The sequence below is a fragment of the Cricetulus griseus genome, chromosome 2 (genome assembly GCF_003668045.3).
Source record: "Cricetulus griseus strain 17A/GY chromosome 2, alternate assembly CriGri-PICRH-1.0, whole genome shotgun sequence".
NCBI classification, from domain to species: Eukaryota; Metazoa; Chordata; class Mammalia; order Rodentia; family Cricetidae; genus Cricetulus; species Cricetulus griseus.
The window spans coordinates 217,145,809-217,157,332 of record NC_048595.1 but is presented as its reverse complement, the minus strand read 5'-3'; positions in this window follow the sequence as shown (position 1 = coordinate 217,157,332).

The following is an 11,524-nucleotide window of genomic DNA, read 5'->3' as shown; positions in this document are numbered from 1 at the left end:
CCATTTGTTTATGCCTCTTTCTCTTTAACATTCTTTCAATTCATTTTATAAACACCAGACTCCTAGGTACTTGGCACTATTTTATAATCACAAACATCATTTTCTTCTTTACTGTGGTGCTAGATTGTGAACTATTGATCTTAAACTCTCCCGTAAATATCCTTGCTTTTAATTCAACATGACTGCCTCCTTTCATAACTCTAAATGTTATCTTTTGTCTTATGTCTCAGAAAGACCCTTCCTGATCATAGAGTCTAAAGCATTATCTCTTCCCAGCACTCTTTATCACATCATCAATTTTCTTCATTATCACTATCTAAAATTATTTATTTTATTTCTTGTTCTCCATCCCTAAATAAAGATGTATGAAGGCAGAGAACTTAGCTGTATTCTTGACAACTAAAATAATGCCTCAGTGTAACAGGAATCAATCTATCCTTTAGTTTATTTGATCAAAAAGAGAAGTTTTACTGGATGTGCCATGCAGGAGGCCAAAAGAGGACAATGACAAGTCCCAGGCTACCCTAGCATAGATAGGGAGTTTCAGATTAACTTGGTTAGATAGGAAGCAACACCTTCCACTAGAGGGAAAAAAAAGAAAGGAAATATTTGCTCCACAATCTTTCAACAATTAATTAATGGATCATCAAAGAAAGGAGATAATTAATTGATCATCATAAACTATATTTTAACCTATTGTCAAGTACAATACAATAGTGCCAATACTCATCTATGCTATGTTTTTCCTTGTGCTTCATAATCCCTTGTTCTACTGATGAAAACATTCAGTAAATTCTGCATACAGGACAATTAAGGAATGGAGGTGTTTTATTATTGTATTTATACAAACATGCAAGAGCATCATAGAAGGTATAAAGAAGCACAACAATAACTAGACTGTCATAGCTCTCTATGCTTGACTGACAAGCACATGATCCATTAAACCATCTCCCCAGGCCATGATCTCTTTTTGTTTTACTTTTTTATTACATTTATTTGTGTGCTTATGTATGTGTGTATGTATGTATGAATGTATGTGTGTGTGTATGTATATATTTATGAATGTATTGGAGGCCATGACACGACACATGTAAAGATCAGAGGCCAATTCAGAGAATTGTTTCTCCTTTCATCGTGTCAGTTATATCGATCAAACTTAGATTGTGCCATAAGCTACTGAAGAATTTGCATTGTCTATACATCCACCATGTTTCCTGACTCTGAATTCAAATTTCCTTCTCCAGATTGAGACTTCTAGCCATGTAAAATAGGGCAAGTTCTACCAGGCCTTTCAACTGATGAGCTGGAAGCTACTCCTGGGGACAGAATTCAGAAATGTCAGAACATTTGAGCATACATTCAACCACTTGTTCACATTCAGGGAAAAGCCAGGCGCTTGGAGGTTCTTCTTGACAACATGACACTCCACTGATAGAAGGGACTAAAGGACCAAACACCACAGAAAGTCCTAACATTGATTCACCTGTTTCTTTTTAATTGTTTTGCCCAGAGTTATTAAGAAGGAAATTATAATGGCCCAAGTACAGCTAATTCTTTGCATAATCAAGAGGAATGGTATTTCCCATTCTGCCTCTTTGCAAATGTTGCTCCCTTCATTCATTATATGTTATAGATCCCCTCAAAGTTTCTCAAGTCAGAATTTATGAGTTCTTTGAAATACTTACATTTTCTCTTTGACCAAAGTTTAATTATTCAGGGTGTAACCTTCTTTTAATCACACAAAGACTTACAGTAGCTCTGGAAATTTTCAAGTAAAATAGTTGTGTATCCTCTGTTAGGAGACAGCTGGAATCTGATGGAATAAGCAAGATGCAATTCCAACTTCTACTTTTCCTTAATATTGTTTCTAGCATAAAGTGCTAACTCTATAGTGAGCTGTGAATTGCTGTCTTCAACACTCGTTGTACCTGCACTCCTTTCCCTTATTATGAATGTGTTTTTGATAAAGTGTGAACTAAGAATTATTCTCAGGGTACATGCAAAATCTGAATAGTAACTTCCTCCCAAACCAAATTATTTTCAACTTTGATTTTGTGGGCTTTCCTTCTCCTGATGATTAATATCATACTGCCAAGTAAGACTTAGGTCATTGGGCAACATAGCCACCACACTTCAGAAATCAGACAGTGAAGGAGAATTATATGCTATGAAAGTAAAATCCTCTGGCATGATTAATGGATATTTTTGTTGCACAGGGTGAAGATGCGGACAGTAGCTACAAGAAGTGAATCTTGAAAAACACACATACACACACACACACACACACACACACACAGAGAGAGAGAGAGAGAGAGAGAGAGAGAGAGAGAGAGAGAGAGAGAGAGAGAAACAGGTACACACAGGTACACTTAAACACATACACATATGCATAATCACACACATGCATGCACACACTTATACACATTCATGAACATATAATCACACACACACACACACACACACACACACACACACACACACACACACACAAACACACACTGTTCTGAAGTAAATCCAATTTCAAAAGATAGAGTGCCAGTAAAAAATCATGGATAAATTAATTGGACACATTTGGACTAATGGAAGACTCAGGAGAGTAGAGCATGTGTTATTTCACTGAGAGGGCTAATGTGCACAAAAGAACAATGCAAATGTGAACTTTAAACTCTTAGACAAAGACCAAATGTCTAATATATAGTTACTAGCTTTGGGTAGAAAGCCCTTACTTTCAATAAAGAGGCATGTTGCCAACCAGAGGCTTCTTTCAAAAACATAGAAGCTGCTCCAGGTCATGTATGTAACAACTGTTAATTTAAGAAAAAGAAGCCAAAAATAAATTTAAAAAAGAAGCCACTGGTTTGGAAGATAAAAAGGAAAGGTATATGGAAGAAAAGGGAAGGAGGAAATGATGCAATTATAATCTCAAAAAATAAAAAAAATAATTTTTAAAAGCCCAGAAAGAAGAATAGCTGTGAGCTGGAAAATCAACTCCAAGAAGACAACACTTCTGTAATTTAAAGAAAGCAGATAATGTACAAAGAACGGTGTCTGCTTCATTTTTTCATATTTTATTTTTTAATATATTTACTTTTCAACATATTAATACTATCCCCCAAATAGGTCACCTTGGATATTCTATCTTTATTTTTGAAATTGTACCTCTTTCATTTTTATTTTTAGTCTAATCTTTAGAATTTTATATCTATATACAATTTTATATGGTCATTTATAAGCACCTATATGCACCATGTCACCCCTTCAATTTCTCTATATCCTTCCAACAACCCTCTCCCAATTTCCTGTTTTTTTTTTTTTATGTCACATGGAGTCAACTTAGTGTTATGCATTGTTTTGTATATAGGTGTAGGGAGTGCATTCCTGCATGATGTATGTGTGTTGGTATATGTGTCATGACACATATGGAAGCCAAAGGACAACTGTGTGGAGATAGGTCTCTCCTTCTGCTTTTACATTGGTTCTGAGAATCAAACCCAGGTGACCAGGCTAGAATGGCAAGCACTTTTGTCCACTGAACCATCATTCCCAAGCACACTTTTCTCCTGTTGCCCTACATTTTTGAGCCAATAATACCTGTACCTGGCACTTAATAGTTTAACAGACAGGCATTTAAATTCTGGTATTCTGGACAGAAAAGGGAAAATCTTTCTTTGCCCTCAAATGAAACATTTTGGGCAACAGAACCAACATCTGAGTAGGTGAGTCCAGTAAAAATATTATTCAGTCCACATGAGATAGAGAAAAGGGAAATGTCCAATCAAATCATGGATGAAACATTAGGCCTCAGACCTGGCATGCCCTTTGAGTTGCATTTTTAACCATATCAGATGTCTTTTCTGCAACAGGGTCAAGTAAAGTTCAGCCCAGCAAAACCTCCTCAGGCTATAAGTTCATTTTAATTTTGCACTTTGTTTATTGTGAAGACAAGAGTACAGGCATGGAGGGAAGAGTAAAACTAAGAAAGCCCAAATCAAGACAGGAATTTGATTGTGTCAGCTTGTAATGGGGATGGACTCTGCTCAATAACCAAGTGACAATAGGCTCCAAAGCCACACAGAGAAACCCTGTCTCGAAGAACCAAAGACATAATCATAGCAATAATAATAAAATAACCAATTGACATTTTGTAGAAAAAGTGAAGGTATCCTTCCCTTCCATCACTGAAAACTAGCTATGAAAATCATGTGCTTCACAAAAATAAATACAGGTTTTAAAAACAGGAAAGAAATGTTTTTTATTTATGACTCCAGTACTCATATGTGTTTGGCCTGGAGAAAAACTTTTTTAATAGATAGACTCTCTAAAATAATTCAAAATATGGTTTAAAAAACACTGTAGTCTTATAAAAGTAAATCCCTAATATTAGCATGTGTGATATTCTCACTTCAGTACCAATGTTTAAACTTTAGCAATTGTTAAATTATCAAAGCTGGACTAGTCTAGATAAACAATAATTATTTTATTATTCTTTAAATTTTGCAATGTTAGTGATAAATTCTGTATTATTATAATGAGATCACTAGCACTTTCTTGGTTATTTAAATCCCATCAGTGTTGCTATATATCTGCAAGTTACAACCTTGTTCCCACAGGAAACTCTGAACTTACTAATAGAACAGATGCAGAGGTTTTCAACACCTCCAAACATTGATTTCTAGGAAGTGTTGTAAGGATTGTGGTTAATAAATATTTATTCATTAGAATAATAAGGTGTGTGAAACACATGTCTTGGAGGTGGAGGTCTGAATCTTACAATACTGACAGATTAACTTTCATTGTTGGTAGCCAATAAAACTATACAGTTTTGCATCCACTGATATCTGTCAGTAGAATGTGAAGTAAATAATTTTGAGTGAGATCCACAAAATGTGGATATCATCACGGAGTAGACCAGTCACCTTCTTGTCCAATTTATTCAATCCATTGGTCCTGATGATGCGAGCCACTCAAGCTGGCAGCTGGCAGTGTTTTGAGCACGTCCCAGGCCTGCAGCTCAATCAGGTAGTGTTTAGAATCCTGTTGCTCTGGGTCTGTGTGGGAGAAGGGCGCTGTCACTTCCAGGGTCTGTGTAGAAAGGAGAAAAATCAATGGGTTTCTTGCAAAACTTATTTTACGACTTCCTCAGGACAGGTTTTGAATAGTAATTGTCATTCAAGGTGAGAAAATTTGTTCATTTTAGTAACAGTATTTTCCAAAATGATATTTCCATGTGAAATTCATTCATCACAATTAAAAGAAAATTCATTTGGAGCTTAGCTACTCCAAACTTACCTCAAAATATACTTTCATCAAATGAAGAATAAGCATTATGATTCAACTGAAGAACGCTGGCCCTTTCTGTATGCCATGTCACAATGCAGACATGGGAAGAGTAGTATTTCCAAGTGACTAAATTATGAAATATGAATAACATAACTTACTTTATTAAAATATTTAACAACAGACCTGATTTTCTTAAATCAAAAATGAAGACCAAATGTCCACTAGTTCCAGAGAGCCTGGAACATGTACAGCAAGTGCTCAGTAATCAAAATAGCAAAGAAGCACTTGGTCTTCTTAATGAAAACCTAGGCTAGAGATAGGAATAAGAGCACAGTACCCCCAGAAAATGCTTAATGTTCTGTCAGAAAAAAGGTCAGGGCGCTTTGACAACAAAATGAATCCAGGAAGCTTTATCAAGAAAGGTAACTCCCTAAACAAATCTTCGGGGATGCTAGAAGGAGACAAAACTAGGGAGGGAAAGGTTAAAATAGCTAACTTGCTCTGAGGATGAAGGGACCAACTTGACCCAATGCAAGAAAGAGTCACAGAAGCTTGGGAATTTGGGTAGGGAAGAAAAAGTGAAACATGTAAAGATGTTAATTGTGATCTCCTCATTAATAAGAAAACAGTATGAGAAGTTTATTATAATTAAACTTTATTTCATTATTCATAACTAATGAAATATGGGTTAAAGATTTACTCCACATCTCTAGCTCCAGCCTAGCAACATATTCAGTGTGGGAAATATTTATACACATGTTTACAGACATTGGCGTTTATTTGTAACATGTTTCTTTACATTAAAATAATGATTAGTAGCATAATTATACTGAGTCTCAATACAATTCACTTCACATAAATTACAAGTCTTTCTTCCTCTTTATCCCACTAGCTTCCTAAGAATGCTTCCAAATAGCAGCATGGATCCCTCAGTAATGCATGACCTAAGCACATCTTACCTTACAAGACCATTTAATCTGCTCCAGGATTCCCCCAGAAAGTATTTTGTTCCTTCAGTTAACCTTTATGTGCTAGCATTCTCATAAGCCATAAATCATGATCAATTTGTGTCTTAAGTCTCTTCCCTAAGTGAATAATCTAGAAAGCTCTAAATCCTGTCTAACAGGAAAGTGTTCGATGGTGCATCATTTCAGACCAAATAACCATGTGTCAACCTCTACAGCAATAGAACCAAGAGTTCATATCTAAGTATCTATCTATCTATCTATCTATCTATCTATCTATCTATCATCTACCTACTATCCATTTATGTGCCCATTATTGTCATTTGAGGAAGAAAAATAAATCAATTTCATATATGCATTTTAATAAAGCATACAAAAAGAAAAAATATATCATTGATCCTCTTTTGATGGAGAATTTACACATAAACACATGCATTAACTATAAGATATAGGCAAATTATTATGTATAATGAGAAATATCTCAGCTGCTAGAGGCAAAATGGAAATCCAAGAAAGTCAGATCAATGACCTGAAAGCTAGAGGACCTGTAATAAAGGACCTGCTGTGCAGTCATGGGAACCAGGAGTACCAAAGATAGGAGACAATGGATGTTGACATTTATTCAGTCCAACAGAGGAAAAGAAAGTCCAGCCCTTCTCCACATCAGTATTAAACTCAGGATAGTGCTGGTCTGATGTTCGTTTACATTGTCAAGAATCATTTCCTTTACTCATTTCTCCAATTCAAATTATTATCTCTTCCAGAAACATCAGCCAACACAACCAGAAATGTTTTATCATATATCTTCGAATCTCATGACCCAGTTACATGAACCCCCACAATTTAACATCAAAATCTGTCATAGAGATAGATAATATTAATGACTCAGGCCCTGGGATGCAAATGATTCTGGATGACTAAGGATATCCAGTCTTCCTGTGACAGAGTTCACCATAACACTTCATTAGAATGGAAGGCGGCATCTTTGAATGCTACAGCATGGCCAAAACACAGCAAAGAACAAATGCTCTTCATTGTATTCACTGTCCCTCACATAATGTCTCCAAAGCTAACTTAGATTTTACAGTCTACTGCATTTGCCATCTCACTCAAGATATTGTTTGAAAATCAGATGAGTTCCCATTAATAGATTTCTGTAAATTTGCCCTGTCTAATTTCATGTAACCTCAGAATGATCTAACTCAACATTAACACACAGAGGTACATTTATACAAATTACATGTAAGTGTAAATACATACAATGTGCTAGCTGGTGTTATGTCTCAACATAACACAAGCCAGAGTCACCAGAAGAAGGAGCCTCATTAGGAAATGCCTTGATTATATCCAGCTGTATGGCATTTTCTCATTTAGTGATTCAATGGGCAAGGGCCTAGCCCACGGTGGGTGATGTCATCCCTGGGCTTCTAGTCCTGGGTTCTATAAAAAATGGGTTGAGCAAGCTCTGGGAAGCAAGACAGTAAGCAGCATCCTTCGGTGGCCTCTGCATAAGCTTCTGCCTCCAGGATACCCCCCTGCTTGAGTTCTTATCCTGACTTACTTCAGTGATGAACAGCAATGCTGAAGTGTAAACCTAATATACCCTTTCCTCCTCATCTTTGGTCATGGTGTGTCATCACAGCAACAGGAACCCTAACTAATACATGCATCTACACAAGCCTCCCCCCAAAACATATGTACCAATTCCTTAATATCAATGTAAGCTGATAGTATTTGTTAGTTTTTATTTATGTAAGCATAAATACACAGCATTATGGTCTCCTGCCCAAATGATTTTCTATATAATGCCTCAAGCAATATAGCTGGCACTTTTAGAATACCTTCTAAGCATCTATCAGATAAGATGATAATTTGACATGATCTTTGGTGAGGGCTGTTCTGGATAGTTTTGTGTCAACTTAATACAAGTTTTAACTTTAACTTTAGTCATCTGAGAGGAGGGAGCCTCAATTAAGAAAATGATTCCAAAAGACTGATCTGTACAAAGTCTGTAGGACATTTTCCTAATCAGTGATTTATGTGGGAGGACCCAGCCCATTGTGAGTGGTGCCACCCCTGGGCTAGTGGTCCTAGGTTCTATAAAGAATCAGGCTGAGCAAGTCATAAGGAACAATTCAGTAAGTGGACTTACTCCAGTCTTTGCATCAGCTCCTGCTTCCAGGTTCCTGTCCTAATTGAGTCTCTGCCCTGATTGACTCCAATGATGAACAGTAATGTGGAATTGTGTGCCAAATCAAGCCTTTCCTCACCAGTTTGCTTTTGGTCACGATGTTTCATGGAAAGAATAATAAGTCTAATTAAGATAGGAAATGTATCTGAACTACTATTGTAGGCTAATTGTTTTCACAGGGACATGTTCAGCATCCCTCCTTACAGTGCAAGTATTGTGACAGTTCCTCTGCCCTGTGGTCTAATTATACACCCAATAAGTTTCAAAATATATGTGTACCCTTTGTTCATTTTTAAGAAAGCATTGCATTTATTTATTCTCTGAAAATTCCATGGAGTATTCTGATCATTACTACCCTCAACTCCCACTCTCAATCTGTCTCAGATATCTCCTGATATATTCCTCCATCACCCTCATTTTGTCTCTTTCTTATTTCAGTTTTAGGCACATTTAATCCAGTTAGTGCTGCTAGCTGGAATGTTAACTGATCTTGTTGGTGTCACCTTGTGCAGCTTCCAGAGTTAATGTCATGTAAGAGGACAGCTTTAGGAATGACTTTTAAGACATAGTAAACTTGCATGCATACAATCTGGACAACATATATTTCTCATGAGACCACTGCTTCAGAAAGAACTTAAATTGCAAAAAAAAGATCTATTATATCAAACTAATGAGCACATTATGTCACTAATCTGAAACAATAATAAATGCAAATTAAATTGATGATTATAATTTTCAGCATATTTTTGCTTACCTTCTTCCTAAATGTAAATCCCCAAATTGCATGAAAACTTATGACTTACTTTGGAATATATACTTTGTCTTTCAGATCAATTCCATTAGTGTGATTCAGTGCAATAAAAACATTAGGAGAGACAGAATGAAATTAGTATAAAATTTAAAACGATTAAAATATTTATTCTAACATTTTGTTGCTGAGAAGCTTCACACAGTCTCAGTTTTGATCCCATTACACATCCATTTAGACCATACTGTATTTGGATCAATTGAAACTAGAATAATTTCTATTGCCATTACAAAATGAAAGGCAGAAACTTTATATTTTGATGGAAAAATCTCTGGTAAAATTTTTGGGATTATACCATGATGCACTACGTGTGAAATCACCTTGAAAACCTACAGTATAGATAATTGAACCTATAAGTAAATTTTCCTAAGAATTTCATACCACATGTCTTTTTTTCTAATTTAAATTAGAAATAATATTATTTTATATATCAATTCCAGTTCCCTTACCCTCCCATTCTCCCATGCCCCCCACAACACAGCACTCTTCTGCTCCATAGAAAGGGTGAGGCTTTCTATGGGGGAATCATCAAAGTCTGTCACATCATTTGGGTCAGGGCCTAGGCATGCCCCACTGTCTAGGCTGAGAGAGTATCCTTCTATAGGGAATGGGCTCCCAATGTCCATTCATACACTAGGTATAAATGCTGTTCCATTACCAGGGGCCCCATAGACTGCCCAGCCTGTAACTCTCTCACACGTGCAGGGACCTGGTTCCGTTCCATGCTGGTTTCCAAGCTGTCAGTCTGGGGTCCAAGAAATCCCTCTTGTTCAGGTCAGCTGTTTCTGTGGTTTTCGCCAGAATGGTCTTGACCCCTTTGCTCATCACCCCTCCCTCTCTACAACTGGATTCCAGGAATTCAGCTCAGGGCTTAGCTGTGGATCTCTGCTTCTGTTTCCATTAGCTATTGGATGAAGACTGTGATGGCATATAAGGTAGCCATCAATCTCACTATAGGGGAAAGGCATTTAAGATACCCTTTCCACTATTGCTTAGAATCTTATTTGGGGTCATCCTAATATATCTCTAGACATTTCCCTACTGCCAGATTTCTCTTTAAACTGATAATAACTCCCCCTATTCAGGTGTCTCTTTTCTTGCCCTCCTTTATTCTTCCCCTGACTCAATCTTCTTGGTCCCTCATGTGTTCCTCTCCCCTCATCTTCTTCCCTTCTATTTCTCCTAACTCATGCTTTACCCCCCATTCCTCCAGTAGATCTTGTCCTTTTCCCCTTCTCAGGGAGACAATGCATGTCTCTCTTAGGGTCCTCTTTGTTTTCCCAGCCTCTCTGGAGGTGTTGATTATAGGCTGGTAATCCTTTGCTCTATGTCTAAAATCCATACATGAATGAGTACAAACCATGTTTATCTTTTTGTGACTCGGTTACGTCACTCAGGATGGTTTCTCCAAGTTCCATCCATTTGACTTTGAATTTCAAGATTCCATTGTTTCCCTCGCCCCACTGAGTAATACTCCATTGTATAAATTTATCACATTTTCTTATTCATTCTTCAGTTGGGGGGAATCTAGGTTGATTTCAGGTTCTGGTTACTACAAATAATGCTGCTATGAACATAATTGAGGAGATGTCCTTGTTCAATGAAATGACAATCAAAACAACTCTAAGATACCATTTGTACCTGTCAGAATGGCTAAAATAAAAAAAAAAAACACCAATGACAGTTCATGCTGGAGAGGATGCAGAGAAAGGAGAACAATCCTCCACTGATATTGGGAGTGCCAACTCCTACAGCCACTTTGGAAATCACTATGAGAGTTCCTCAGGAAATTGGTAATCAGTCTACCCTAAGACCCAGAAATTCCACTCTTAGGCATATACTGAAAGGATCCACTGTTGATGATGTGTTCTCTAGAAAATTAATCTCTAGAACCCTATACCATGATGTGCACTAAAGAAGAATGCATCTCCAAGGCCAAGAACCTGACCTGAATAATATTAAGTGTGTGATTAGAAAACATATGTTGCAAACTAAACAGCATATTTTAAACTAAAATTTGGTTATTCTCCAGATCATTAAGAGATCACTTAGGTGGAAGAAAGTCACACAAGAATATTGTACCAATGTATAACACTATGCAGCAGGACTGGCTCACACCCAGCCACATTAGTATAATCGTTTTAGCGTTCTGTGATCTCCAGCAAAAAAGAGAAGCAGGTCACAGGCTGAGAGCCAAAGCACTAAATATTTTATTTCACTTCCCTTTGAATACATCTTTCAAGTGACATAGGTGAAACTACCCATATCTTTACCACTTTA